Source organism: Myotis brandtii, unplaced genomic scaffold, assembly GCF_000412655.1.
Source record: "Myotis brandtii unplaced genomic scaffold, ASM41265v1 scaffold53, whole genome shotgun sequence".
Classification (NCBI taxonomy): Eukaryota; Metazoa; Chordata; class Mammalia; order Chiroptera; family Vespertilionidae; genus Myotis; species Myotis brandtii.
In genome coordinates this window covers 9,790,622-9,799,574 of record NW_005369942.1, presented here as the reverse complement: position 1 = coordinate 9,799,574, position 8,953 = coordinate 9,790,622, and positions in this window count along the sequence as shown.

Sequence of the window (8,953 nt, the reverse complement as noted above, 5' to 3'; positions counted from 1 at the left end):
GTGTGTGTGTGTGTGTGTGTGTGGTTGGGGTGGGGGGAGGGAATCCAAATGCCCTGTACATATTTAAGACTCTTATATACAATTTAAAAATTTAGCAAATGACAGGAGCTTAATCTGGAACTTTGGTAAGATTGTATCTGCAAGGGTTTCTCACAGCTTGGATGGAAGAGCCAGACATTGTTAACAGGCTTTGGACTTGGAGTAATTCTGTTTATTTTAAGAAACATGGAGAATGTAATTGCTTAAAATTTTCTATTTTAAAACACATGAAGCTCAAGTCCTGGCCTTTATGGCTGCCTAGTTACCTCTCATTTATAATTTATAAGATGTTAAAATTAAGAGTCTGAAAAATAACTGATACCATAAAAATTTCCCTTCCAACTTTGTGAAAAATACAAGAGTTTTATGTTACCATAACATGTCCTATCTTCTTAAGTCTTAGCAAAGACTTTCTTTCCCAATTCTTAAGTGTTCTGAGTTTTAACGACATTATCATTTTGCGTTTGTGATAGGATGACTAGCCTTAGGTAGCTCACAGAAATTGTTATTCACTTCTTTCTTCATAACATTCTGAGTACGATATGTACCAACAATTTTTTTCTCTGTTTTCTTTCCTGAAGTTGATCTGATATTCAAGTGCTGGCTTTAATAAGTTTCCACTTCAGTCTGAAGTAGATAATTTAAGAAATCCAGAAAGCAGAGTCTGCCAAAGCTGTGTTTCCTAAAACCAGATTGCTATTTTGCTTCTTCCATTGTGAGAAAACCCAGGCCTCAGGGCCCACCCCACCTCTTCCTTAGAGTAAAATCGCTCTGTCTCTGATCCAGCAACTGAAGGGGGAAGTGCCCCGTGTTAAAGGCTATCGTCCAATATCACTTCTTATTTCATTGTTTGTTTTTTTGTTTAAACTTTATTGCTTTTACATCTGGATGGTGCAGCTTTCATGTGGTATTAAAAGTATGTGTCCAAAAATGTGTCCCAGATGAACATCCTGTTTGCCTTTTGATTTAAATTTCTGTTTAGTAAACCTTTGTGGTTTGGATATAGTAAGGAGTATTTTCGGCAGAACTCCCTACCCACATCCTCAAAAATAATAACTCCCTTATCCGTTCCTCCCTTACTTACCTCTCCTTTGCTAAGTTAATAGTGTTATCAGACACATTCTTTAGGATATTTAAGAAAATTACCTTGCCTCTCTAAAGCACTGCTATTCTAGAAGCTCTTTCCACAAAAAGTCTGTTTTACATGCAATGTCATTAGCAAAAATGAAAATGTTCCCATCAGGCCCTGGTAGAAAAATAACCAATTTTTGAATTATGAGATACTTGCTTTTTTAGAGAAACACAAATAACTGCTTTTTCAAAAATAGTTTAGTAACTGTATCTTTCTGGTTAAAACCAGAAAAAAATATGGTTAAAGTATTTTTTAAGTCTTTCCTTCAAATTGGTTATAGAAATTCTATCACTGATGAATAGATTTCCTTGCCATATTGCATGAAATTATTTTTTAAAATAACTATTGTTTGAGCCAATTTTTTTTTAAGCAAAGAAATTTGGTTGTTTTTGGCATTTCTTAATTTGCTTAGTTGGGGGTATGTTCTCTCCAAATCCACATAGATAATTTCCATTGCCTTTAAAAGGGTTATGAACACACATCTGAAGGAGAATTGGCCATTTGGTTTTTGATGTTCTAAAGCCAACTAAAGCATGAATCTCTTGCTTCCTTTCTGATCCCAGCGCTTTTCAATGAGAACAATGCTTATGCAAGATTTCCTAGGGGGATTTTGTGGTTTGAGGTTTTAATAATCTAGGCTAAAATTCAAATAGGGACCACAGCTGCTTGGATAAGACTCTTAGAACTCTTTATTTAAACTGCAGTGAGCTTACCAGAATTTTCGAATGTGCTGAACAATATCTGATATGTAAGAGTGACATATGGTAGCTACATTTTATATGTAAGAGTATCTATATACCCACAAATTGTAAGAAAATAAAATGACATATAGTTTCCTTAAACTTTCACAAATTTGTTTAACGAAGGATGTGACTCCTTTAAAAAACAATGAGTATTTCTGTTCTGATTCAATAATGATCATACTTTATATTTTCTATCTCTGCATTGAAATTCTCACTTTGTTCACGCATGGTTCTCCTGACCTTGGCTGGAATATTTATGATTGTTAGTTTGAACTCTCTATCCGGTAAATCATGTCTCTCTGTTTCATGAAGATCTGCTTCTGGAGACATAGCTTGTTCTTTGGTTTGGAACATATTCCACTGTTTCTTCATTTCCTTTGACTCTCTGTGTTGTTTTCAGAATAGCCAACTCCTCGAGTCTTGACAAGACTGGTCTGGTGTAGGAGATGAACCTTGTTGATCAGTGTGGCCCTATCTCCTGGTTGTCTCAAACTTCTGTGCAGCCCCCTTCTTTGTTCTTGGTGGCTCCCAGGATTTGAGGGTGTCAGTGACCCAGTGGAGCAGATCACACAGCACCTGGAAGCAGGCTGGTTAGGAGCTGGATCCCAGGCAGCAGCTGGGAAAGTATGTGGTTAGGCCGCTTCCAGGGGGAAATGCAGAGATGGGCATTGTTACCTGCATTCTCTGTGCTGGGTCTGGGTGTATAGCTGCTAGTGGGAGTGAGAATGGGGGTGGTTGGTACCCATTAAAAATTGTTTCTTTGTCTGCTATAGTCCTGTGGAATTCGTGCATTCAAAGCCCTTTGGCTATTAGAGCCCAGTGTTCCCAGGGCCTGGGGTGGCTGCTGCAAAAGCTGGACCACCAGATGTGTGTTTTCAAGCTCCTTCCAGGAGGTGACGTTGAGTGGATTGGAAGGAGAAAGGGGGTGTCCTCCAGCTTCTCTGGTCTTTGGGGACGATCCCAGCCAGACCCTAGTGGTAGTTAAATTAGCAGGCTGGTCCTCAAGCAGCTATCTTTAAAATATGTGATCCACCTCATCTAGGGAAGAACTGAGAGGCTGGCGATACTGCCTGCTCCCTCTGCGCTGAGACCTGGAGTGGGGTATGGCAGCATTCACCCCTTAAGAATCACTTCTTTGTTTTCAATAGTCTGTGGGTCTCAGGGACCCGGTGGCTTTCACAGCGAGGTGTTTGGGGGGAGCCCATCCATAAAGTGGGAGTCTTAAGGTTAAGACACTAGATGTGGGGTCTAAACTCTTCCATCCTTGGGGAGAAACTGGGAGTTGGGGGTTCCCTCCCCACCGCGTGTGGCACTATGCCAGAGGTGGGGATTATGGCGAGAGTGCGTCTAGCCTTCCTACTCATTTAGAGGTGGGTATTTTCTCATCTGTGGATGCGGAGGAGTCACTCACTGGTCTAGATCTCTCGGAGAGAAACGCTGTATATGTAGAGCATAGATGAGAGAGTGGAGCTCAGCAGCCTCTTTGTTCCACATATTGAATCGCTTTTAGAACATCACATTTTTCAAGTGCCTTTGGAGTATGTCCTTTTCGTCCAGTTTCTTACTGCAAACTTCTAATGGCATTCACACAGGCATACAACCTCTTCTTAGAAGCAGCCTGCTTAAAGATCGGAAAAAATGACCAAGGGTGGTCAAAATACAGCCCTGTGAAGACCCAGTTATTCCCGAATTAAGTTTCCATGTTTCAAAGTCAAATGATAGGAAATGGCCGAGGAACCATGAGGGCAGCTGAGATGTTACAGTATGCTCTATTTCTGGGAGTCCAGAACCAGCCACGAGGCAACAAAGTATAATGAGACACAGCTCTGGCTGGGAAAATGTGTCTTCCATCAGGATAGACCGCCAACTGCTGGGGGATATCCAACTTCCATCTCCTGAAAGTATGTCATTCCCAGCAATACACTTAATTTCCAAAAGGTCTTTGTTGATCTCTGAGTGTTTTCTATTTACTTCGCTGTTGGTGTGTCATAGATGAAAGATACCTGATGATAGTAACAGTAGATTTTTAAAGAAGTATTTATTTGTTCTACTTCTTCAAGTTTTCTCTTTTCACTTTTGTCTAATTTGTTTATTCTGGTCGTTCTTTTATGCTGCCAGCTTTTCCCAAATGGTATTCTGTTCTTCATTGATATTAAACAGCAAACTCTAGAAAGAGATTAATTAGATGTTGTGTGCCTGACTGGGTGGGCTTGTGAATGGACGTCCTTTTTCAGAGAATGATTAGATAATAAACTGGCTTTTTCTTGGGAGATTTCCAAATGTCAATATCTAGACATTTTTCCGAAACTCTGTGTCTCCAGAGAAGAACCACCTCTTCTTCTACCTGGAATTATTTTCCTCAGTAATTCAGATTCTGAGAAAAGGGTTGAGGGAGGTGATGGAATGTTGACTTTCTCGTAATTTCCCATTTGTCATTATGGTACTGCACCACCATTCTTCCCTGTGCCTGCTGTCCCTAAGTTTGGAAACCCCTGGTTCAATTTCTCCGAATCACTGACTCATGATCTCCTGAGGTCCTGGCTCGAGGAGAGGCGAAGGGTATGTTTGTGCCTCAAGGTGGGGAGTCTGAGAGAGGATGGTCACTCCGATCTACATACTGGAAAACATGATGGGGTGGGGGTGATAATCGCTCCATACACAGAGTTTTCAAACAGCCTCCTTATTTTCAAGTCTGCACCATATCTTGTGGGTTTTCTTTTTTTTTGGGGGGGGGTGCAATTTATTACCTCCAAGTCCAGAGTTCTTTAGGAAAAAATTATCTCCTTTCTTTATGATTTCCTCTCTGCAGGCACTTAGCTTGTAACTTCTTCTCTGATAAGATAATTACCCATCCATGTGGTTTCCATCTTTCAAAAAATAGTTAAAGAGTTGAAATTACTGGTCTATGTTTCCTCCTCTCCTGTTTTGTTCTGCCTCTTTCACTTTTCTTCATTCTTTCTTCTCTCTCTCTTTCCTTTCCCGCCCCCCACATCCTCCCCCACCCCTTCTCTGCTAACTTAGTAGGACTCGAGAAGGGAGAAGTGATAAATGCACATGGCCGCCTTGATGTTTAACCAGACACTAGTCTGAGGACTTCAATACTCTCCCTGCTCTATGCAGAACAACTGGGTTCAGACTAGGCAGCCCTCAGATCGGAGGTTAAAGACCTGAATAACTGTGGCTGAGCAGCACGAGACCAGTAGGGGCTGACATTTCCACTCAATTGCTTGATTAAATACTGCCCTTTTATTAAAAAAAAAAATCTTTTTTTTTGCTTTATTTGTTTGAGTCATATCATTGATGTAACTGTGGGTTTTCCACTTATTTGGCAGTACATTTTCTGGTCTCTATGATTTAGCTGATTTCTGCTTCTATTTTAAATCTATTGGTATTTATCATGTCAAAGAAACACAGAGGTAGACATATCCTTCCTGCAAATCCCTTCCAGACTTTTCTCTGGTTTATATCGTGGACTCATCATTCTGTCACGTCCCACTGCCTCACGTACAAATATTTCTACATTCCTTCCGTATGCTTTTCAGGGCTTTCCATTATGTGATGCCCCCAGCTAATCCACATCATTTCTGGCTCGCCGTTCTAGACCTCTTGATCTGGCCAGCTGAATCTTTGGTATGTCCATCACAACTTTCCTTCCGTATGCTTTTCAGGGCTTTCCATTATGTGACGCCCCCAGCTAATCCACATCATTTCTCGCTCACTGTTCTAGACCTCTCGATCTGGCCAGCTGAACCGAAGTATTCCTACCCCATCACAACCGAAGTATTCCTACCCCACACCATGGGGTCCTAAGCTTCTCCTCCAGACTCCTGTCCCCAAAGATGGCTGGTGCCCCTACCTGGCCCCACACTCACCACTACCTGTGCCTTCCCTGGAATGCCCACTTGGAGGCTACCCATCTTCTAAAACCCAACCTCATCCTCAAGCTTCAACTCAATTCCCTACTTTCTCACACGACTTAAAACCACTTCCTGGGTTTTGTCTTGTTTAGTTCGTTGTTTCCTCCAAAATTATTCTTATTTCCATGAATGGATTTTGAAGTCTGAGAACAGGAGCCATGTTTTATTTCTCTCCAAGACTCAGAACACAAACCTTCTTTCGAAGCCCGTATCGATTGTTCCGTCTGTCTCAAAAGGTTGTGTCTTTTAGTCTGTCACTTTTCAGTTAGTGTCATGGGTCAGTTTTACTTCCTAGAGGCATATTGTGCAAACTAGATTCCGAGAAACGGGAAGTTTAAACAATTTTTTAATTGGATCAACTGGGTGAGGGAGGAAAGTTCTCAGTGATACATTATGGTGGTACATTTTGGAGTATAACTAAAAACCAGTTGGGTTTACTATTGCTTATTTAAATTTTTAAAGTTCGCTTAGAGGAGAATAAAATAGCTACTGATATCATCTATCCTATTTTTAAATCTTCATTTGCATAAAATATCTCCATTTCTCTTGTCATTTCTCTCCTGTGTGTTCCTAGGTTTTAAAAACAAATTTTCACATCTTTGCAGAGAATTTGTTTTGCTTTGTGTTATTTTGTATTTCCATCTAGTACATTTAATGAAATACCATAAACTAATTTTCTTAAAGTTTGTTCTTAGTTTATCCCACGTTTAGTTAGATTAAATGCCAAGCTATGTTTGGCAAACTTGAGACGGTAACTGCTAATGAGGCAAAGTTTATTTAATGATAGAAAGAAAGCAAGAGCACTCCTTTAAACTAGGTGCGAGAGACTGATTCAAGCAGGCTGAGGACTGCCAAGGTGTTGCAGAATCCTCAGTTAATGATTTAATTAGCAGCAAACTGTCATCAGATGAAGTAAATGTCTTAACACCTGTTTCTTTCCGTCAGTCCCCAGTGACTTAGACCTATAACTTCTAAGTCATTAATGTTTTGCTGTTATTAGGCTTTTGCTGTTAACACAAGACTTCATTTGGTTGGTTTTAGAGTATCTATAAAAGTAAGTTCTTTTCCCCTCTTCTCTTCTCATTACCTAACCATCACATTTTTATATGCGTTTCCTTGCCCCTGGTGAGAAACCATAGTGCTTCACTTATAAAGATAAATGTTACTGTAATACCTTTTAATATTTTGGCCACCCAAAACCACAATTTAATTTGCAGATGTGCCTCTCTTTGTTGAAAGTCATCTTGGTGGAACATGAAGTCCAGGTGCTGGCCCGCCTCTTCCAGGAAATTCTGCATCTCCTCACACTGGCCAGGCCAAGGAGTTTCAAGCTTGGACAGTGGGAGAAAGGCTGAAACAATGAGCTGGGTTTCATCCATTCCCCAGGAAGATGGTCGAGCAAACCTTGTTGCCGAGATGAGTTCTGGACAGTTCAGAAGCTGTTCGTTTTCAGCCTCCCCTCTAATCCTGTGCGCTTCCTCATGTCTTTCACGTGGAGTCCTTCTTTGTAAAGCCAATCTACAGCCAGTTTGTTGTTGTGTTTGCCAACAACCGTGGTGATATACTCCCCATGATCGTTACTGTCACTTTATATGCCAATACATAGTTACATGATGCCTTTTGTTCTTCATTAGAATTCTTCTTTTTGCTATTTAACACGTGTTAACGACAAAAAACTCTCAAACATGTGCAAAAAAATACCTCCAATAATATGCCTTGTCTTCTAGTATCTGGAAAAGGTGACTCAGGTGAATGGGAGACACTCAGAATGCTGGAGCATCAGGAGCAAGAAGATGCGTGGCCATGAAAATGGAGTCTCCCACATTTTGAGGATGAGAAAGTTACAGAATAGTGAGAAAGACAGGGAATATAAAGGTACTTTATTTTTTCATTAAGTGCACACTGCTCTGACAAGAACTTAATCAGATTAGTGATTATTCATTTATAGTGAATGTAAATGTAAGTAAAAATACCATTTAATTAATGCAATTTAAAAATGAGACAGAAAGAGGAAAAAAGATACACTTTTCTACGTATCTTTAGAAAAACTGGTGTGTACTTGATAGGGTTATAAAACGTCTTTGATGAGTAAAATAAATGATAGTCTGAGACAGGTTGTATAATGTCACTGGCCGTGTTTGACAGCATAAGTCTAATAGAGTTGATTGCTGGGTCAAGAACAGTGTCACATACTAATCCCAGTGGTTTGCATTACTCTTTTCTACTACACCTAACCCTATATCTTGACCACTCCCTACCTCCTCAGTGAACCACAAAGACATGTTATCACTTTGCACCCAATTAATGTCTTTCGCTGCTCTCTAACCCTTTCTCTTCTCTCATAGACCACTAAAATTTTTAAGAAGTTAAAAACAGATTATCTTCTGGAGGAAGTGGGAGATTCCTCATCTAATCAATCTCATTTCACAGATGAAACTAAGGACTTAAAGGAAATTATATTAATGTTTTTTTTGTTTTTTTTTCTAAAAAAGAATTAATCTATGAAAAATGCCTTAGGTTATTTGTACATACCATAATTTCACTGAAATCCTACTACACAAAACATCTGAGACTTAGAACTGATATACATTTCAATACACTTTCCTTGAGACAACTATCATTTCTTAAAGTGAGATGTTCATTTGAACTATTTCATAATTAAGTTTTCTACTCAATGATTTCCTCCCTTTCCTACCTTCTGTCTCTGGGCAAAAAAAACACACACCGACAAACATAATACAAGCTTGATTAAATTGCCATTCATTTTTTTGAACTGAATTTGGGATTCTTAGCTTTCAATTTTAGTTTGAGTTTGTTTTAATCAGCATTTTGGAAAAGGAATTTCTCTCAGAAAAGTATGTGAGCCATGTACTCATAAAATTGTTTCTAAACTTGGTACTTCATTGTTTTCTCTGTTTGATAGCCAAACCCAGGGAAAGATTTGCTGATACATTTCTCTTAGTTTTCAATGAAAAGAGGATATTGTAAATGTCTTTGGATTTTATTTCTTGGAAATACATTTTCCATGTGCAGTCTGCCATTAGGAAAAATAAAGCCCCAATCTAAGTGCTATGATTGCAAAGAAAAGGATGACAGATTTGTCCTTACCATCAAATAAATCA